The following is a 24638-nucleotide window of genomic DNA, read 5'->3' as shown; positions in this document are numbered from 1 at the left end:
GGTCCCATAGCTCTTCTAGATCTATCCATCAAGAGCTATACACAAGAGAAAGGAACCAATGGCATATGTAGTGTTGATTGAGTTTTGTCCCCAGCCCATATGGTGTTACTTACTCTCGCTCGAGCATATGGGCTCGCACGAGATCATCAAATAAACCAACCCTCTCGGCCCATTTATGGAGTCCTGTGAATCATCACATCTCCACATCCATCCAATGCATTAACCATACCATCATAGTATCATAGGAAATAATCCACATGCCAACTCTTGCATGTCATCATAAGAACATTCATCTTTGTTAATTGCAACATTATGAATAATAAGGAACTGCATGCTCATGCATGTCATAGATTTGTACGAAACTATCGCATCCTTCAGTTATACCATCAACATAATTATATTAAAGACATATCATGACTTCTCATAAATTAACCACATGTCAATAATCCTCATATTATAGCATCATAATTCCTATGCCACGTTATGCATATCATATCCATCATGAGTATTGAACATTAATAACTATCATCACCTAGTAAATGAATATGTCAATATATCTTGACATAACATTAGAATACCTGTGCATATTGCTACTATCGTAGGGATACCTTATCACTATAAGAACCATATGTACATCATTATCTTCCTACCATGATAGCATGAAACATCGTCAATATGTTTTCATCAAGTTGTCAATTACTTTTCAATAATCAGTTCGACTTCTTTCTACTAGGTAGTTGATTATTTACACCAACGGTATAATCATCTAAGTACATCGTTAAATTTCGCATGAGCCTCATCATCTTGAGTCTTAATCTCTCTTCATATATTCTTCCTAGTGATAGCATCATTATTTAAATCATCTATCTCAAAATTAAAATCCTTTGATTTTACATCCATTTACCCTTTGGCTTACTGATTCCAATACTTCTATATGGAATTGCATATAAACATTTTTTCATCCTGATTTAATTTTATATCATGCTTGATTTACTTGCAAGGATTTTTTAATCCAGGTTGACTTATTTAACGATTAGCTCTTCATCCACAGAAATACTTTCTGATCTCGTCGAGTTCGTAAAGTTTGTATCTCAATACCACTTGATTTCTTTATCATAAATTTAGTTTCATCAAGTTGGGCAAAAGACTCTTTCTTATTAAATAGTATCATTATTTTAGATTTTGAAACAGTTGGAAACACTACTACCATCATTGTCCATGAGAAACTTAAATGTAGAAACGACCTCTTTTAACATTATGGAAAGTCCTACTAATGAAACAATCTCTATTAATTGACTTTCACTTCTTTTGTCACTATGTACCCAATCCTTCTCAAGGTATCCGTCTAAAATTTCTAGCAACATTCCTTCCCATATCTTCCTCATTTATTATCATTTGGTCATCATGCAACTTCACACCTTCACATTTTTAAAATATTTAGATCATCATTATGACCATTACTAATGGTGTTTCTAACTATACTCATTAATACCTTTAAAATAACTTTCTTCTTAATAGAACATCCCTTCATTTTCTCCTATTCGATATTCATAGATATATTTTTCTTTTTCTTCCTGTCTTGATTTCCTACTATTCCATGTCTATTGGCTTCTAAATGGAAGTTTCTTCACTTCATTCTATTTTATTAAATTGACTTGAATTTTTCACCTCCAACCATTGTGGTTTTTCCTCCTCTCCTATAGCACTTATATACCTTGGAAATGTTGTTACTATTTCCAACTTGGGTAAGACCTGATAAATAAATTCATTATGATAGCTACCAAGTGAAATCCACTTATCTTTTCCTGTTTTAAGACATCAACATAATAAAATCTCTTTATCATACGTCTTGTTATCCATAATTCATTCATATAGTTAGTCACCTACGAAAAACTTTACAATGTAGCTCTCCCATTGTTATAGATGTTGTTATGCACACAACTTATCTTCTCCAATCATTCTATTTATCATACCTTCCAGGTTCCTTAAAATGACCTTCATTATTACCATGATTTTTCAACTTCCCTGGTTGATTGCCAATATTTTATTCCTTAGATATACCTTATAGTGATACCTTTAGAGTACCAAGTGATGATTATACCAAACTCTTCCATTATGTTCTAAAATCAGTTGTTTCTTCTTATTGATTTCTTACCACTATTGTGATACTTCTTCTCTACGATCCAAGTTGGCCATAATCAAATGAACTATCATTAGCAAGTTTCTCCTTTCCATTTCTCTTTTGACATCTTTATCCACTATATGTAATTAAACTTGAATCATGAAACCTCATGTAACATTATACTCAACATCTAAACTGAAATCCAAGTCTGTACGATTTTCCATTGAGAATATAGTAGTAAATGAGCAGATACATGTAATTTGAATGGCAATGGCAGTGTAAAATTAAATTTATTAGAAGATCATATTGAGAGAGTTGTGTTCTTGCAATAATAGACCAGAGAAATGCCAATCAACTGCTATTGCTAAAGGACAATGAGAACACCAATCCAACCCAAATAATTAGTGAATAGTATGATTAATATTCAAGGAATGTTATCTCTGTGTTTTTAGATCAGATTGAACAATGAAATAATGAACATATGCTAGTGAACAATGATCATAAGATATCAGAGCTTATCCATTGTGAATTGGAACAAATTTCACTATTTTAGAGCACTTTAATTGGTGACAAATTTCCACTTCAATATCCAAATACTTCAAGTGCTATGTAAACTATGTTGTAAAATGAACGAGTAGTGATTAGTTACACCAGCATTAAAAATTTGTTACAAAAAACATGCCAGCAATTATACATCATTAATTATGGGTAGATTATCACCATCCAAGATTACAAGATTATATATTGTTTCCAATGAATCAATGAGTCATAAAAAAACTATATACTTTTAATTAGGTGAGTCATTTAGAATACTTAGATTATTGTTGTGATAATTATGCAGTGAATTTTTAACCAGATATGCTTTAACCATGCCAAATTTATTCAACAAATTTTTGAAGATTCTTGATTCATTTCAATCTACTGTTTGATATATTTTTCCCCTACTGTTGGGCATGCAATCAAACCATTGCCAAATTTGAAACTGTGTGATTGATCATGCAAATTATCAATAATCACTAATTTTGTAGTATTACAACTTAGAGAATTGTCTCAACATAAAATAAAAATTCCAATGAGTAAAGCTTAAGAATATTAGTGGCAATATTGTTTTAAGAAGGTAGTTGAATTCTGAAAGAAAATTCATCATGACTTTTGAAATTATATGTCACATCAATATTACGTCTACAGATTCATGATTTTAAGGATCAAAATTTTGTGTTGTAGAGTGAAATATTTAAGTATATGTTTAAGCAATCATAACTTATGTTAGAAGAACTAAATGGACTTCTTTTAACAAAATAAATCGTTAAACAAATTTATTGAATGTATCTTGAGATTTTTTATGGCTATTAAATAATTATTCCCAAGAAATTTAAGAAATCAAACCATGAAGGAAATATTCCACACCATAAAGAAGAGACACCGCCACCCGACCCAGAACCAGATCGGATGACTGGGAAGGTTATCCCTCCCCAACACAAAAAGGATCATTTTATTAATTATATGGCTTGCCTGCAAGCGCACCCGCGAAGGCAACACCATCCCTTAAATTACAATACATTTAGCCATATTAATTTCCTGGATAAGACGTAAAATTGCCTGCATAAGACATAAGATTGTAAGCTTGCGGTCATGGCTATGCGTGTTCCTACAAATTCCATTGTTCCTTTTGACAACAATGTCGAGAAATCTGCACACACTATAAGATCAATAGTAACATTTACACAATCAGTAGTACATTTCCTCATCCAGGGTAGGTAATGGAAAACCATAAGCTTCTTATTGACTAATCTCGCTAGTGAGTAATGAGAACCACTGATTTAGGTTATGTTTTTCAATTTATTTTGAGAATAGTCTTCTCCAAGTGCAAAACAATTAAGGAATAGATGAGAGACTAGAGAGTATGGACTCCTAGTTACTCAATAATAAATATATAATCTGATGTCTTTTAAAGAATTTCAAAACTATTATAAACAATACCACCAACAATGCAATGCATTGACATTTTTATGCACAAGTTTATTTTGTGATCAAAAAAGAAGAGCACCAGAGTATTTTCTCTCCTTCTAAAACCCTTTTTGCTATTATGATTGCATTCTAGTTATTAGATTCGAGTTTGGGTGATAAATAATGAATTTTCCTCCAAATTTCACCACGAGAAGAAAATAACTTTCATCACTCTAAATGAAATGAAACATATACATGTCATATAGTATTCCAAGATAGTCTAGCGAAAGTATTTCTAGTCGTAGCAACTAGTTATTTTCTCTTTTAGAAATGTGAGAAATCTATAAACATGGAAAGTTGTGTCCACTGAAGATTAATAAGTGATATTGCCTTAATAACCAAAATAACCATCATTTAGAGTGCCTTGTTTGCCGATAAGATACAACAAAATAAAAAAATATAACAATAAACAAATGGTTTTCTTCATACATCATATCCTAGGTTAGATAGTGAAGAACATAATTATTGTTGATAGCATATTAGTGACAGAAAATGCCATCGTTTTCTTATGCATTCATATGCTATGTTTAAATATTGAAGAAGAACATATTTATAGCTCCTTTGAAACGTAAATTGTTGAAAACTGCTGTGTTAAACGTAAATTTAGTTGATATCTAAAAACTAATATATTAAACCCAGATGTAATTGATGGAATATTTGTCTGTAACATCTAATCCACAAAACGTCCTCTCACTTAGTGTTTCAAAAATAAATTAAATTCACTTTCTATGCATGTTATTTCATCTAGATAATTAATGTCAGAAGCAGAGACTACCTACCTTTTCACTGTCGTGGTCCAGGAAGACTCGTAGCTGCTGTGAGACAAGAGAAGACGTCAACATTTTGTTGGGGGCACAATTTTCACCATCGGCTAACCAGGCGACTTCATCACAATTTTCTTCCTCGTCTATTTTATTTGAAGCCCCAAACCCAACTCGTAGGGAATCAAGTTTAGAACAACATGACCGTCCTCCTCTTTCAGGCGCCATTATGGCACAATCAGAAGTCGAACTCAACTTTTTGCACACTGTCATTCCTTGGGCAGAGGAAAGCACTGAAGGCTTACTGAGCTGAAGGCTTACTGAGTTTTTATTGTCCGAAATTGTCGACTCCATTTACTGTTAGGATATTCCGACACATAGGATACAGTTAAGTTCAACTTGGTCTAGTATAGAGTTAGGTTAGAGTTAGGTAAAGTGTGTTTCTTTACCATTGTACATTTTGTAACTTACAATCCGACGGTCACGATATGTAGTGATCCGATGGTTCACTCTCACCTCGGTATTACTGACACTTAATCCGTGGCTTGACACCTGATTGGTCCATGAGTTCTATTTAAAGTGCATGGAGGGTCATTGTTCGGGTAATCCATGCATGAGAGAAGCTTATGTAAATTTTCATTCTTTGATTAATAAATTGCCTGTAGTACCCACGTTGGGACAGGCCGTGGATTGTTTCCCTCCTTGCACTTTGAGGGTTTTAACCACGTCAAAAATATTGGTGTATTGATTTGAGATCTGGTTGTGAGCGGTGTCCTTTTGGTGTTCTTTCTGAGGAACTTACCCTGTAAATTCCTACATGGTATCAGAGCTATTTGAGGGCCGCGTCCGTTAGTGATCCAAATCTGAAGCCGGTAGAACTGCATGCGGCTGTCGTTTCCTATATCTGTTGTTTCTAACTGCTTTCGGGCCAAGAGGACTACTCTGTTGCGTACGGAGCATCTGTTCCAGTGAGGAACCCCTTTTGTTTCACGCGAAAAGGTTTCCGGTAGCCCTAGCTGCGTCATTTTTCAGATCGGGAGGTATACAGTGTTTTTTTTTTGCAGTTTACTATTATTTTCTCTCTGCTTATTTCGGTCTCAGTTTATTTAGCCTTTTTTTTAACCGGATCTATACCTTTCATTTCTGAGTATGCTCTTTGCCCTGCGACTCTATGCGATTTGGGCAAATCAGAAATAGAAAGGAAGGATTTTTCTCATCCGTATGCTCTTTTCCGTGCACCTTAGTGTGATCTCGGAAAATGAAAAACATTGAGAAAAATATTTAGTTTTCGGCTAAAGCTAACTTTGAGATTTTTTTTTTAAATTTCTAGTTTTTTGGCTAAAGCTAACTTCGAGCCGCAAGGTTCGTTTTTCTTTGCATATTCGTGTTGGGTTTTGTGTTTTTTTTTTGTAGGGAAAAAGAGCTTTCTCAAGGCAAGCACGCAAACCAAGGCCCCCCCCCCCCCCCCGCTCTCTCTCTCTCTCTCTCTCTCTCCCAAATTTTTTGTATAGATCAATTGGTTCAAAGCTATTTTAAGAGACTAGAGGTCTTGGGTTCAAGTCTCCATTTTGTGGGGGTGGATTTTTTTCATTCCCGCACATTCGCGCACTTTGCCGGCAACGTCAACAATTTTTTTCAAAAAGCCATAACTTCTTCATCCAGAAGCTTTTTTCAGAGCCGTTTTTTTTTAAACCACCTATTGTTTCAAGATCTATCCATTGGAACACTTACTTTCAGCATCTTCAGCTTCAGTTTGTTTTTAAAAATGGAAAGTCCATGCCAAGTCATTCTTGAAAGCACTAACTACTTCCAATGGGTATCCTACATGGAAGATTTACTTAGAAGTAAAGGTCTCTTCAGAATAGCCATAGACCAAGAGAAGAAAACAAAAGATGAAGACAAGGCTGCAAAATTGGAAAATAGACAAGATCAAGCACGTGGTTTGATAGGTATGTCTATTTCTCTTGATCTTAGATTCCACATTGCAGGACTTGAGACTTGTTATAGACATTTTTGTGCCTCACGTCAAGGAGCAGGGAATGTCGATAATTACAGGGATCCTCAGTCCCTAAACATGTTGTTCTTACCCCTAAAAGAACAAGGTCATCAATCAACAACCCTTCCAATCAGTTCTCCACCTGAAAACACTTCAGAACAGGCTTATTTTGGATCATGTCAGCTGCTTAACTGAGCTTCTGCGCTGTATTGCAACTGTCCCACTCTGTACCTGCGCTGGAAGTCAAAAACAATGAAGGCTACCTGTGCTAGGCGAGATTGGCCAAGTGGCACAGTCATCCTGCAAGGTGTCAGTTGCCCAGGAAGCTTCCAAACTGACACTTGGGTCATGAGATTCGCCCTGTGATGAGTAAGAGGTACTTGATCACCATGTGTAAGCAAGGATCTCCAAGTGGACACAGGAACTGAAGATTAACTGAAGATGGAGAGGACACTAGTCAGCTATATGCCAGCGTCCAGCTGACTCATCCTTTCCTCTTCCCTCCTATATATAGAGCTCTTCTATGAGGTCTAGGGAGGCTGGAATTTTGTTTAAGCAAGGAGGTGCTGTTGGTATACTGCCAGGATTATTGGGTGATTATTTTACTAGAGGTGAAGAAGAGAGTTCTTGCTGCCGAGGAGGTGCTGCTGGATTGGAGCCAACATCATTGGTTGTAACTTCCTCTGGAACCCTGTTACTTTCTATCAATAAAGTTTGCATGTTCTTCTATATACTTGTTTTACATAGATGCTTTTGTGTTTACATGTATATTTGATGCAACCTAATCCATGCTTCAATTATGATTGCTTGTATCTCGTAGTTTGCTCCCTTTTTGCTGTGCAGATTCTGTGTGTAGCTGGATCAGCTTGGAGAGCAAAGAGCTGGGAATAGGATACAAAGCGAGAAGGACAAGGATCGACTAAGTGCAAGACCCCAGGTTGGTTGACCCTCTTTCCATTCTCTCTGTGCTTTCATAAAGTGGAACATGAAAACTTTATCATTCAGTTGTTGCTAAAGACTGTCACCTTTAGAAAGGGTTAGTGTCATCCGCATCGGATACTTTTCCCCACAACAAGACTCCTCATGAAGCATTAGAAAAACTCGCTAAATTTTTTGGGATTAAAAATGAAATTAGAACCCATCAACTTGAAAATGAGCTGCTTACTTTGGATCCTAATAATTTTTCTTGCATTGAAGATTTCTTGTCCAAATTCAAGACCCTTAGATATCTCTTGGAAGGTGTTAAAGTTAAGAAAGAAGATGGTAACCTTATTTATTCCATCCTTACTAAGTTGGGACCAGCCTACTCTGTATTTGTTTCCACTTTCCATTCTACAAGGGAAGCTTTCATTTGTCAAGGACAAGACTACAAGGCCCCTTCCTTTGACTCCTTTTGTGATTCCTTAATAAGAGAACAAGAAAAACTCTTACACCTTGGTCTTCTTAATCTTGGAAACTCTTCCACAAAAGCGTTAGCAACCCAGCAGCAACCAAATTCAAAGAATCCTAAGAAGTCATATCCTCAAAAGAATGGTCCTAAACCATCTCAGCCTCAAAATGAAAGATCATTTCAGCAAAATGATAAGACCAATAAAAACAAATGGAAGAAGACTGATAGACATTGTAACTTTTGTAATCGAGATGGCCACTTAGAATCTAAATGCTTTAAGAAGATGGAAGCCTTGGAAGCCGCAATGAAGAAACATAACATCCAAGTGGAGCCTACTTCAACTTCAACTTCCGGAATGGCACTTTCTGCATGTCATTGTCAATCATCTCAGTCTGGTTATGCATTAAATGTATCTTCTTCTTCTTCTCATTCTCATGAGTGGCTCATTGATTCTGGAGCCTCTTGTCACATGGCCAAAAACCAAGCCATGTTTTCTTCTTTAAATGATTGTAACACCAAAAATATATATGTTGGTGATGATAGATCTCTTAATGTTGTAGGGACTGGAACTGTTCATCTAGACAATGGTCAGTTTAATGATGTATTATGTGTTCCAACCTTATCCTGCAACCTTCTATCTGTCTATCAGATAACTCATTCAGGTGAAGGTAAAATTGTTGAATTTTCACCTCATGATGTTGTAATCAAGGATCTAAAGGATCCTAAATAGATTCTAGCTACTGGTCTTGCTGATGATTCCAAAAGGTTGTATAAGTTTCACAACTTTGGGTCATCAAATCTTCCCTCAGTATTTGTTGCTCATAATGATGAAGTGAGCAAACTTTGGCATGAGCGATTTGGTCACTTAAACTATCGCTCCCTTCAGCATCTATGTAAAGAAAATATGGTGACAGGTCTTCCTATGGTATCGTGCAGAGATGGTGTTTGTTCCGGATGTGTACTCAGAAAACATCATCGGGACAATTTTGACAAACGTGCCTCTTGACACGCCTCAGCCCCTTTACACCTTGTGCACAGTGATTTGTGTGGTCCTCTTCCTATTGCTTCATTCTCTGGCTGCAAGTACTTCTTAACTTTCATTGATGATTTCTCCAGACGCACTTGGGTATACTTCTTAAAACTCAAGAGTGAAGTATTTAACACCTTTTTGGCCTTCAAAGCCTTTGTTGAAAAACAATCTGGACATCAAATTCTTAAGCTAAGAACTGATAATGGTGGAGAATATGTTAAAAACACATTCATCAACTTTTGCACCGAAAATGGAATTCAAATGCAACATACTGTTCCATACACTCCACAACAAAATGGTGTAGCTGAAAGGAAAAATCGCACCTTAAAGGAAATGGCTAATTGTATGCTGCAATCTAAAGGACTCAGTCTTAGTTTTTGGGCCGAAGCAATTAATTGTGCAAATTATATAATCAATCGCACTCCTACTAAGGTTCTAGAGAATATCACTCCAGAAGAAGCTTGGAGTTCCATTAAACCAGATGTAAGTCACTTTCGTGTGTTTGGAAGTGAAGCATGGGCCCATATTCCAGATGAAAAGCATAAAGCTTTAGAACCTAAGAGTGAGAAATGTACTTTTGTTGGATATTCCGAAGATGTAAAAGGTTATAGACTTATTCCATTTAAGTCCAAAAATGTTATCATTAGAAGAGATGTAAAGTTTGATGAAAACAAATCGGCCTGCGAGCCTAGTCCGGCGGATGTGCCACCTCTTCCTATCTCTTCTACTTTTGAAAACATTTCTTCTTCAGATGATGAAAGCGAGGATGATAATCCTCCCCCACCTTCTCAAGATCCTCAACTTCCACGATGGGTCCGTGCACTCGGGATGCAGCAGGTGATCTTGCCGGTGATCCTACAGATCAGCGACGTACACGTTCTCAGTTTGAAAGAGCCTCCTCTTTACTGGCTCAAGCTCCAGTAAATCATGATCCTGACACTTTCGCAGAAGCTTCAGGCCATCCACATTGGGAAGCAGCTATGAATGAAGAATATCATTCATTGATGACAAATGATACATGGGATCTTGTTCCTCTACCAAAGGGACGCAAACTTGTTAGATGTAAATGGGTTTACAGAACCAAGTATGGACCAGATGGGAAAGTTGATAAACATAAAGCTCGTCTCGTTGCTAAGGGCTTTTCACAGGTTGAAGGCATTGACTACACTGAAACCTTCTCCCTTGTTGCCAAAATGAACTCTATCCGCCTTGTTCTTTCCCTTGCTGCCTCTTTAAAATGGGAAGTCCATCAGATGGATGTTAAATCTGCCTTCTTGCATGGGGACTTTCAGGAAGAAATCTATATGGAACAACCCATTGGCTTCATACAAACAGACTCCAGCCTTGTTTGTCGACTTAAGAAATCCCTTTATGGCCTCAAGCAAGCTCCTCGGGCTTGGTATGACAAAATGGATAGCTTTCTTTTAGAATCTGACAATACTGTCTACACCAAGAAAGTGGGCAACTCTCTTATCATCCTTGTTCTTTATGTTGATGATCTTATTCTTACTGGTAGCGATCCCAACCTTATAAACCATGTGAAGTCCATCCTTAAAAAGAAATTTGAAATGACAGACTTAGGACACTTACACTATTTTCTCGGTCTTCAAGTCTTGCAATCCCAGGAGGGTATTTTCCTTTCCCAGTCCAAGTATGCTTGTGATATTCTTCGTCATTTTCACATGGAAGACTGTAAGCCAGCCCCTTCTCCCTTTCAGTCTGGAGTCAAACTTTCAGTCTCTTGTACTTCTCCTGAAGTTGATGCTACCTTATACCGTCAACTTGTCGGAAAACTGTTGTATTTAACCCATACTCGTCCTGATCTTTCCTTTGTTGTTGGCCTTGTTGCTCGTTTTATGCAAAACCCTCGTGAAAGTCATTGGAAAGCAGCTAAAAGAATACTTCGTTATGTTCGAGGTACAGTACAGTTTGGGATTCATTACAGTGCCAAAGCAGCTCCTCTGTTAGTTGGTTTCACTGATTCTGATTGGGCTGGTGACCCTGATGATCGAAAGTCTACTGCCGGCTATGTCTTCACTCTTGGTTCATGACCTATTACATGGGCTTGTAAGAAACAGGCTGCCATTTCTCTTTCGTCAGTAGAAGCAGAGTATCGTGGTGTCGTGGAAGCTAGTAAGGAAGCCTTGTGGCTTCGTCAGATCCTATCAGAATTTGGCTTTGAGCAGCAGCATCCAACCACACTTTGGTGTGATAATCAAAGTGCCATTCAGCTATGCAAAGATCCAGTCCAGCATCAGCGCAGCAAACACATTGAACTACACATGCACTTCATCAGAAAGCTCATTCATGACCATGTTCTTGAAGTGCAATATTGTCCAACAGATGATCAGGTTGCAGACATCTTCACAAAGGCTCTCACAGAGGCAAAGTTCACTAAACTTCGATATATGCTTGGAGTTCAGGAAGTTGTCACTAAGGGGGGATAGGCTCTAGTGCCTCCTTCCTTCTCCTATTGTGTCATATTTGTAAATCCTTCAATCCTATCCCAAGTTGTTCTTAAGGGGGGATGTTAGGATATTCCGACACATAGGATATAGTTAAGTTCAACTTGGTCTAGTATAGAGTTAGGTTAGAGTTAGGTAAAGTGTGTTTCTTTACCGTTGTACATTTTGTAACTTACAATCCGACGGTCACGATATGTAGTGATCCGATGGTTCACTCTCACCTCGGTATTACCGACACTTGATCCGTGGCTTGACACCTGATTGGTCCATGAGTTCTATTTAAAGCGCATGGAGGGTCATTGTTCGGGTAATCCGTGCATGAGAGAAGCTTATGTAAATTTTCATTCTTTGATTAATAAATTGCCTGTAGTACCCACGTTGGGACAGGCCGTGGACTGTTTCCCTCCTTGCACTTTGAGGGTTTTAACCACGTCAAAAATACTGGTGTATTGATTTGAGATCTGGTTGTGAGCGGTGTCCTTTTGGTGTTCTTTCTGAGGAACTTACCCTGTAAATTCCTACATTTACAAGTGCAGATACATGTCTCAAGACTTTCAAGTAATGGGGAAAATCGATAAATGAGAGTAAAAGCAACAACAATTCAAAAACCCAATCCCATAGAAACATAAAGAAGTGTAAAAATCAAGAAGTCAAAGAAATCTTCCAAAGAAAAAATGAATTGGACTTCCAAAACAACAAAATCAAAGGAATTTAGAAATTTAGAAGTTTAAGTGAAAGAACGAGAGGAGGCTGGTTGCACACCTCCATCGATATTGGAATTTAGAAATCATAACAATAATAACCAGAATGAAATTCGAATTCCCGCTCCCATTCCTCTACTGCCGGATACCTGTGCTTATCGGTGGATAATGCAAATGGATGCAAAACTCTGAAGGAGGTCTACGCTCGGAGAAAAAGGAGGGATTGGCTACGATGGCCAGGCCACGGTTCCCATGTTATCGGATAAGTCGAGAAATGATGTTGTTAATAATGAAAGCGCCGATATTATCGATATATATAATTCTGATTTCAATCATGTCGCCAAATATCCCCAATTGGATCTCTTGCCCCCTTTTTTTTGAGAGAGAGAGACCAAATGCACAGGTGGAATGATATTATATATCTGAATGTCAATAATGGAGTTTACAGATGTGGGAAGTGCATGTTGATTACCAAAATAAAATAACCAAACTAAAAAAAATTCGGACAAAAATGATTGCAGAAACAAATTATCTTTCAGAACCACAATATAAATAAAGCTATGATAAACGAGTTTTATCTGATGCCTATCATAAAACACACACCACTCGGTTTATGTTTTTGTAGAACCCTTAAACAATTGTAAAAAATGGCTAATAAATTAATGAAAACAAATCAAAATGCGGAAATCTAGAAACCCTGATTCCAAAGTTCAGTTGTCATAGAAATTACTTGTAGGAAATTAAGCATCCTGTAACTTTCAAAAACAAGTCAAGTTAAATATTCCGACAAGATAATTTTTTTTTTAAATGCCCATAGGCCCTAAGGGTTGAGCCCTGCTCTGATACCATATGTAACAGTCCAAAATAAATATCTAATAGCTTATTAACATTAAAGATAAATCAAAGTGGCACTTACCTAGCCAAAAAATCATGTAATTAATTAATTAAATTCAACTGAATAGTGCTTACCCATGCTTACCTATGGTAGAAGTAGGCTTACTGCAACCAGGTTTTGGGGATTACTCTCCACCCAAACGTAGGCTCAATTGTGCAAGGATTCTGCTACAACTGGCCATCCCCGAGCCCTCAATCAACATACTACTGCGAGTGACTCCTGAGTCTTAGAACACCATTCTCCCAAGAGAATGAAAGATAGAATATTGGAATGATGGAATGCAGGAATGCCTCTCATCTTCCTCACCATCTATTAAATAGAAAAACATTGGAAGAGGAACCACATGCACACACTCCATGTGTCTACATGCAACTTTCTTTTGATTTTTAGTTTTCTTGTTTTATTTCTTTACTTTTCTTTTGATTTTTAGCTTTACTGATTTTTTTATTGTTTTCTTTGTTTTATTTCTATTTATTCTTATTTAGAGCTTTAGTATAGTTATTACTATTTTTATTTTTATTATTTTTATTTATTTTCTTGTATATTTTTAAATATAATTTATTATTTAACATTTATGATTTATTATTCTTATTATTTATTATTAAGTGATTTATTATTTATTATTTATTATTAAGGGGAGGGATATTACACAATATAGTAATAACATGAATTAAATAATGATAATTATTAATATAACAGTAAAGCATAAAACATAAATAGTGTTACAATTCATGGATTCAAATCGTCACATGTAGATAAAGGTTGGAAAAAACATGTTATGGATAGACACAAACAATATAGTAATAACATGAATTAAATAATGATAATGATTAGTATAATAGTGTTTTTTTCACTTTCTAGTTCACGGATACCTGGGTCAATGGGTAGCCGCTACATCCAGGGTTGTTCAACACTGAGTGGATGCCACCCGAAGGGCATCAACAACACTCAGCCTATTTACTGACATCACCCTAAGAGCTTTCGGGAATTGACCCTGTGACCTCCCATTGGTTAGGGACTTGATTTGAACAATTGAGCTAACTCTTAGGGCTTATTAGTATAATAGTGTTACAAAATAGAGTTACAATATAGTAAAACATAAAACAAACAAACAACATAGTAATAAAATTATTAATATAGTAATAACATGAATTAAATATTCCCCAGATCGAGGTGATCTGTAAGGCATTAACTATGATGGGACGGAGGAGGGCACAACATGGAAGGCACCTATCCAGCATGCTCGGCGGACAGAATATCAGGTGGGAGGTTATGAAGCCGCAGGTGGTAAACATTATGGTTGTTTGTTTGTTTGGTCTCGGCATTAAATCGTTGTCCATTTTCGCCTGCACTAGAGGATTTCTGCTTGCAACGATCTTGATTGCCATAGTAATGGTGGGTGAGGAACGAGGGGGTGGCACTTGCATATTTAATAGCTTCAGCTTCAGCAACATGCTACTGTGTTTGAGTCTGCTTGGGATGATTCAGAGTTTTGATACAGATTGGGCTTGGGGGGGTCATGCTCCAGCTGCTGTCTTTGGATTGTGCCTGAGGCAGGGCTCACAATGCGTAATTTCCCCTCAGCTGTTGGCCGCATACCCTGTGGTGTTCATGGAATTCTCATTGTTGGTCGTGGAATTTCCACCGAAGGAGATTTCAACTTTGACGTTCTTGCTTTTCTGTCCGCTATGCCGAGACCCCACCAGCACATGCTCAGCCACAGAGGCTCCTGCTGGGGCAACCCTTCGCGCCCTTCTGCTGGGTCTGGCTCCATGGGGCAAGCTCCTCCTCCTCTGGGAACAGAGAGCATTCTGAGACCAAGTCAATACCTGGACCCAAACTCTCCAGACTCCTCCAATTCGCCATCCTTTGGCTCAGCTATATTCTCGTTCAATTGTTCTCTCAATCGCTCTCAGATTACGGCTCATGTCTCCATTCTCTTCTTAGAAGAAGCCCAAGAAGAGGGCGAGCCTATTGCCCCTTTGCCTAACACTGAGGAAGATCAAAATCCCAACTCTCTGAGGCCTTCTACTGATATGCAACACGGGACATCTTAGCCAGCCAGCGCCATCAATATAGTGTGAGTTGCTCTTGTTCAGTCGGACAGGCAAGAACCGGAAGAGGGATGGTGCAGGATTGTGGAGGAGCCACCCGATGAGTAAACTTGTGTTTTTGTTGTCCATCAGTTTTTGAAGCCCAGTGGAAAGGAGGAAAAGGTTATTTTTGGCTCTGTTTGTCAAACTTTCTCTATGTTCTTGTGTCGGGTCTATTGTCTAGTTTATGTTGTGTTCACTAGTTGTTTGTATCTCTCTTATTCCCCTGTGCGGGGTATCTCGTCTAAACTCCCAGTTTTTGACTTAGTCATGCTCAAACGACCTATCTCTCACGCATGATGGCTTTCTTTGCTCAATCGATGTAACAATACTCTTTTTTGTAAATAATAGATTAATCATACTTAGAAAAAAAAAACATGAATTAAATATTGATAACGATTAGTATAATAGTGTTACAAGATAGTAAAACATAAAACATAAAACAAACAAATAATATAATAATAAAATTATTAATATAGTAATAACGTGAATTAAAATAAAATATTAGTATAATAGTGTTACAAAATAGTAAAACATAAAATATAAAACAAACAAACAATATAGTAATAACATGAGTTAAAATTATTAATATAGTAATAAGATATATAATGATAATGATTAGTGTAATAGTGTTACAAAATAGTAAAACATAAAACATAAAACAAACAAACAATATAGTAATAAAATTATTAATATAGTAATAACATGATACTAATAATGATAATTATTAGTATAATAGTGTTACATAATAGTAAAAAATGAAACATAAAATGAACAAACAATATAGTAATAAAATTATTAATATAGTAATAGAATGAACTAAAATTATTAATATAGTAATAACATGAATTAAATAATGATAATGATTAATATAATAGTGTTAGAATATAGTAAAACATAAAACATAAAACAAACAAACAATATAGTAATAAAATGATTAATATAGTAATAACATGAATTAAATAATGCTAGTGATTAGTATAGTAATGTTACAAAATGGTAAAACATAGAACATAGAACAAACAAACAATATAGTAATAAAATTATTAATATAGTAATAACATGAATTAAATAATGATAATTATTAGTATAATAGTGTTGCAAAATAGTGTTACAAAATAGTAAAACATAAAACATAAAACATAAAACAAAAAAACAATATAGTAATAACATGAATTAAATAATGATAATGATTAGTATAATAGTGATACAAAATGGCATTACAAAATAGTGTTACAAAATAGTAAAACATAAAACATAAAACAAATAAAACAATATAGTAATAACACGAATTAAATAATGATAATGATTAGTATAATAGTGTTACAAAATGGCATTACAAAATAGTGTTACAAAATAGTAAAACATAAAACATAAAACAAAAAAACAATATAGTAATAACGTGAATTAAATAATGACAACGTGATTCAGATTTAAACAGGAACGCAACAAATTATAGAGATAATCATAAACACAATGATGCAGTGGAAATAATACTTCGTTTCATTGATTTAAAGTAAAAAGATATGCTTACAAATTGAAATATAAAGAAACTAGCTAGGGCGATGGTAGCTTATCTCTGAGAAGATATGTGGTCGGTACATGCCTCTGAACTATGTTACAATGAGGTGCGAAGACCTATTTATTGTTGAGAAACTATGGAAAACCCTTCACATCCTGAAATCTAACCCTAGAAGATGAAACGCCAAATTGTGGACACCGTTGGGGTAAATTGGTACATCAATTTCCCGGGGTCGTAACTTTGGCATACAATCTCCATTTGAAGCGTACAATAGCTCGTTAGAAAGATCTATCCTAGCACTACAACTTTGGGAAGGGCAGCATTTGTCCATAGACTGATGCTGCCCCCAGATTTCCCAGAAAACGTTGTTTAGGGCCTCAAAATGGCTCCGGAAGTTCAGGACCCAAAAAACTGCTAAAAATAGTAAACTGTGCTACAATTTAAGAAGTTTAAAAACTAAAAGAGACAGTTTTGGGTGTCCAAATGGGATAGTTCGTGCCACCAACACCCACTTGGATCATTCCTCCCCCCTTAGGAAGCAATGGTCCCCATTGCATTGAGTGCCTCCATCTGCTGAACTTGGTCCCTGGTGAGCTGTTTTACAATCTTGAATGTGTCCAATAATGGTGGGAAGCATGGTCAAGGGAAGTAAACATTGAATACTTGGTGGAGGCAAAGAAATGGAAGAACGTTATGCTCCAAAGCATTATTTCCCACCACCTTAGTATTGGTGTAAGGACCATGTCGACATGGTCGGAGATTTTGAGGGGCTCTTGTATGGCGTTCTTTCTAGAGATGCAACCAGACTTTTTTGCCCACCTGAAGCTTGTGTGGTACCCCTGTGGGTGAGGAGAAGTTGTTCCTGTTTTCTGTCATGATCATATTCCTTTGTTGTTGCTGCTCAATGCAGGAACCCTTTACGGGGGTCATGGATGTGGCAACGATCTTCCCCTTGCTTTGAGAGCGAACCAAACATATGAATTTGCTAGTCTGCGAGATGAGCTTGATGCCTTTTTTAGCAATGATCAAAGAGGTGGTAGTAGGTGGGGCTACCTCCTGTATCCTATATAATGAATCACCTAGAGAAATAATGACAACGCGAGGCTTTGACTCATACACAACATGTCACCTCCACAAGTATGGTTGTCCTAATAATACATCACAAACATCCAGAGGTGTAACATCACACAATACCTCATCTGTGAAGGGCTTGATGCTGTAGGGAAGCCAACACTGCTAGCAGACTTTGAGATCTTGTCCTTCATGAAACCACCCGATATTATATGGCTATGGGTGTGGTGTAGTCAATAGGCCCAACCGCTTCACAACCTCTATTGAAACGAGGTTCTTTTGGCTTCCAATGTTGACAATGAATTACATCGGCGAACCCTTCATCCACATCTATGAGTGGAAAAGACGCTACCCTTCCTCTGGATTTTCAGGCTCATTCTTTTGGATCTTGGCGGTGGCAATAGTGGTGCTGGGATCCACATCAATGATCTACTTCCGCTTGCCATTCTCCTTGTCAAGCTCTGGCTCAAGGTCAAAACATGCATCTGCTTTGGAAGCCTTCAACTTTCCCACCAGCGACTAATTGTTCTGACACTCACTTCTGTTATGAGTGGGACTCTTGTGGAACTCACACCACTTTCCTGTGTCCTTCTTCAACTTCATGGTGTTTTTCTTTTCTTACGGCTTCGACGGGTTGTCCTGGGTCACCCTGCCTGAACTTTTGCTCGATTTTGACAGTGTATCGGTATGTTGTACCGAGAGAGGAGATGTTCAGGAACTCTATCTCTTCTCGGATGTATCTATGTAGGCAGCCACAGTATTTGAGTACCAAATGTAGCTCAGAGTGCTTGATACCCAACTGTGTGCGAAGGGTATGAAAAATGTTTGTGAACTCCAACACATCTTGGTCCCTTCCCTACCGTAGCATGGTCCATTTGATGTATTTGTCCTCATATCTTTTGACAGGGTAGTACTGCTCCTTGACGACATCCAGAAATGAATCCCAGGTGGGTTTGGTTGAAAATAGTGAGCCAGTATTTTCATCCTTTTGCTTGCAGTAGGTTTCCCACCAGTCCTTGACGTGGGGGGCAGCTTTGAGAAGAGTGAAAAAAATCTTTTCCCGACTCGAAAATTCATGAACAAAAAAATAACCCTGTAGCAGATTTAACCATTTTTCTACAACATCTACATCTATTTGACCCTTGAATATGGGGATTTTAAAATTAACTTGTACCTTAAACAGTGTGGCATTTCCAGAGTAGCTATTGGAACCCGATGCATCGCCTCTGGGTAGACTTTGAAGGATCTACGCAAAGCTATCCATCATCGCATTCATTTGTTGCTCAAGGGCTTCTTCGAGCAAGATTTTGATAGTATCTCCTACCCCCTCATCTTTCTTCTCATCCACCATGGGAGGCCATCAGGATTTGCGAGGCTGGTCTTGCAAAATTTTGACCAGTTCAAGCCCTAACTCCTTATATCCCAACCTCATTGGGGACATGCAAAGAAAAACAGAGAAAAAGTAGACCGCTCTGATACCACTGATCCGGATTTAAACAGGAATGCAAAAAATTACAGAGATAAGAATAAACACAAAGATGGAGTGGAAATAATAATTCGTTTCATTAATGTAAAATACTGAGATATGCTTACAAACAAAAATGGAAAGAAACTAGTTAGGGCAATGGTAGTTTATCTCTAAGAAGAGATGTGGCAGCTACATGCCTCTAAACTATGTTACAATGAGGCTCGAAGGCCTATTTATTGTTAAGAAACAATGGAAAACCCTTCACATCCTGAAACCTAACCCTAGAAGACGAAATTCCAAATTGTGGGCCCCGTTTGGGTAAATTGGTACATCAATTTCCCAGGGTCGTAACTTTGGCATACGATCTTCGTTTGACGTGTACAATAGCTCGTTAGAAAGATCTATCGGAGCACTAAAACTTTGTGAAGGGGGTCATGTTGCCCCTATATTTCCCAAAAAACATCATTGTGTGCGTCAAAACAGCTCTAGAAGTTCAGGACCCAAAAAACTGCTAAAAATAGTAAACTGTACTACAATTTACGAAACCGAAAAACTGAAAGAAATAGTTGTGGGGGTCCAAATAGGATATGTGGGTGGCCACCAACACCCACCTATATCACAAGGATTAGTATAATAGTGTTACAAAATAGTGTTACAAATAGTGTTACAGAATAGCAAAACATAAAATATAAAACAGACAAACAATATAGTAATAACATGAGTTAAATAATGATAATGATTAGTATAATAGTGTTACAAAATAGTAAAACATAAAACATAAAACAAACAAATAATATAGTAATAACATGAATTAAAAAATGATAATGATTAGCATAATAGTGTTACAATATAGAAAAACATCAAACATAAAACAAACAAACAATATAGTAATAACATGAATTAAATAATGATAATGATTAGTATAATAGTGTTACAAAATAGTAAAACGTAAAACATAAAACAAACAAACAATATAGTAATATCATGAACTAAACAATGATATTGATTAGTATAATATTGTTAGAATATAGTAAAACATAAAACATAAAACAAACAAACAATATAGTAATCACATGAATTGAAATTATTAATATAGTAATAACATGAACTAAATAATGATAATGATTAACACAATAGTGTTACAAAATAGTAAAAGATAAAACATAAAACAAACAGACAATATAGTAATAACATGAATTAAATAATTATAATGATTAGTATAATAGTGTTACAAAATAGTGTTCCAATATAGTAAAACATAAAACAAACAAACAATAATAACATGAATTAAATAATGATAATGATTAGTATAATAGAAGTTACAAACACATAAAACAAACAAACACTGTAGTAATAACATGAATTAAATAATTATAATGATTAGTATAATACTGTTACAAAATAATGTTACAATATAGTAAAACATAAAATGTAAGAAAGAGAAACAATATAGTGATAACATGAATTACATAATGATAATGATTATTGTAATAGTGTTACAAAATAGTAAAACATATAACAAACAAGCAATATAGAAATAAAATGAATAAAAATTATTAATATATTAATAACATGAATTAAAAAATGATAATAATTACTTTAATAGTGTTACAAAATGGTAAAACATAAAACATAAAATAGAAAACAAACAAACAATATAATAATAACATGAATTAAAATTATTAATATAGTAATAACATGAATTAAATAATGATAATGACTAGTATAATAGTGGTACAAAATGATGTTAAAAAATAGTGTTGCAAACTAGTAAAACATAAAACATAAAACAAACAAACAATATAGTAATAACATGAATTAAAATCATTAATATAGTAGTAGTATGAATTAAAAAATGATAATTATTAGTATAATAATCTTCCAAAAAAGTGTTACAAATTAGTAAAACATAGAACAAACTTACAATATAGTAGTAACATGAATTAAAATTATTAATATAGTAATAGCATGAATTAAATAATGATAATGATTAGTATAATAGTGTTACAAAATAGTGTTACAAAACAGTGTTACAAAATAGTAAAACATAAAACATAAAACAAGCAAACAATATCGTAATAACATGAATTAAAATTTTTAATATAGTAATAACATGAATTAAATAATGCTAATGATTAGTATAATAGTGTTACAAAATAGAGATATAGAATAGTAAATCATAAAACTTGAAACAAACAATATAGTAATAACATGAATTAAATAATGATATTGATTAGTATAATAGTGTTACAAAATAGTAAAACATAAAACATAAAACAAACAAAAAAAATATAGTAATAACATGAATAAAATAATTATAATGATAAGTATAATAGTTTTACAAAATAGTGCTACAATATAGTAAAACATAGAACGTAAAACAAACAAACAATATAGTAATAACATGAATTAAATAATTGTAATGATTAGTATAGTAGTGTTACAGTATAGTAAAACATAAGACATAAAACAAATGGGTAATATAGTAATAACATGAATTAAATAATGATAAGATTACTATAATAGTGTTACAAAATAGTGTTATAAAATATTAAAAACAAAACATAAAACAAACAAATAATATCATAATAACATGGCTTAAAATTATTAATATAGTAATAACATGAATTGAAATTATTAATATAGTAATAACATGAATTAAAAATAATAATATAGCAATAAAATGAATTAAATAATGTTAATGATTAGTACAATAGTGTTACAAAATAGTAAAACATAAAGCAAGCAAACAATATAGTAATAACATGAATTAAAATTATCAAAATTATTATATAGTAATAACATGAATTGAAATTATTAATATAGTAATAACATGAATTAAAAATAATAATATAGCAATAAAATGAATTAAATAATGTTAATGATTAGTACAATAGTGTTACAAAATAGTAAAACATAAAGCAAACAAACAATATAGTAATAACATGAATTAAAATTATTAGTATAGTAATAACATGAAATAAATCATGATAATGATTAGTATAATAGTGTTACCAATGACCGCTACAATATAGTAAAACATAAAAGATAAAACAAACAAACAATAAGTAATAACATGAATTAAAATCATTAATATAGTAATAACATGAATTAAAAAATGATAATGATTAGTATAATAGTGTTACAAAATAGTGTTACAAGTTAGTAAAACATGAAGCATAGAACGAACAAACAATATAGTAATAACATGAATTAAATAATGATAATGGTTGGTATAATAGTGTAACAAAGTAGTGTTACCAAAATATAAAACAAACAAACAAAATAGTAATAACATGAATTAAAATTATTAATACCATAATAACATGAATTAAATAATGATAATGATTAGTATAATAGAGTTACAAAATATTGTTACAAAAAAAATAAAACAAGCAAACAATATAGTAACAACATGAACTAAAATTGTTAATATAGTTAAAACATGAATCAAATAACGATAATGATTAGTATAATAGTGTTGCAAAATCGTGTTACAATGTAGTAAAACATAAAACATAAAAGAAACAAAAGCTATAGTAATAACATGACTTAAATAATGATAATGGTTAGTATAATAGTGTTACAAAATAGTGTTACAATATACTAAAACATAAAACATAAACCAAACAAACAATATAGTAATAACGTGATTTAAAAAATGATAATGATTAGTATAATATTGTTACATATTAGTAAAACATGAATCCTAGAACAAATAAACAATATAGTAATAACATGAACTAAATAATGATAATGATTAGTATAATAGTGTTACAAAATAGTCTTACAAATTAGTAAAACTTAAAAGATAGAACAAACAAACAATATAGCAGTAACATGAATTAAAATTATTAATATACTAATAACATGAATTAAGTAATGAGAATGATTAGTCTAATAGTGTTACAAAATAGTAAAGCAAATAACAAACAAACAATATAGTAATAACATGATATAAATAATGATAATGATTACTATAATAGTGTTACAAAATAGTAAAACATATAATATAAAGCAAACGAACAATATAGTAATAACATGAGTTAAATAGTGATATTGATTAGTATAATAGTGTTACAAAATAGTGCTACAATAGAGTAAAACATAAAATATAAAACAAACAAGCAATATAGTAATAACATGAATTAAATAATGATAATGGTTAGTATAATGGTGTTACAAAATAGTGTTACAGAATAGTAAAACATAAAACAAACAATATAGCAATAATATGAATTAAAATATTAATATAGTAATAACATTAAATAAAGAATGATAATGATTAGTATAATAGTGTTACAAAATATTAGAACATAAAATATAAAATAAACGAACAATATAGTAATAACATGAATTAAATAATGATATTGATTAGTATAATAGTGTTACAAAATAGTGCTACAATATAGTAAAACAAAAAACATAAAACAAACAAAAAATATAGTAATAACATGAATTAAATAATGATAATGATTAGTATAATATTGTTAGAAAAGAGTGCTACAATATAGTAAAACATAAAACATAAAACAAACAAACAATATAGTAATAAAATGAATTAAAGTTATTAATATAGTAATAACATGAACTAAATAGTGATAATGATTAGTATAATAGTGTTACAAAATAGGGCTACAAAATAGTATAACATAAAACATAAAACACACAAAAAAATATAGTAATGACATGAATTAAAATCATTAATATAGTAATAACATGAATTAAAAAAAGATAATGATTAGTATAATAGTGTTACAAAATAGCGTTACAAGTTAGTAAAACATGAAGCATAGAACAAACAAACAATATAGCAATAAAATGAATTAAATAATGATAATGATTAGTATAACAATGTAACAAAGTAGTGTTACCAAAAACATAAAACAAACAAACAAAATAGTATTAACATGAATTAAAATTATTAATACTGAATAACATGAGTTAAGTAATGATAATGATTAGTATAATAGAGTTACAAAATAGAGTTACAAAAAAAATAAAATAAGGAAACAATATAGTAACAACATGAACTAAAATTGTTAATATAGTAAAAACATGAATCAAATAATGATAATGATTTGTACAATAGTGTTACAATGTAGTAAAACACAAAA

The sequence above is a fragment of the Pinus tabuliformis genome, chromosome 4_2 (assembly GCF_031772625.1).
Source record: "Pinus tabuliformis cultivar Carrire ecotype Pingquan chromosome 4_2, CPIR1, whole genome shotgun sequence".
Taxonomy (NCBI): Eukaryota; Viridiplantae; Streptophyta; class Pinopsida; order Pinales; family Pinaceae; genus Pinus; species Pinus tabuliformis.
Note: the sequence above shows the minus strand (reverse complement) of the source record.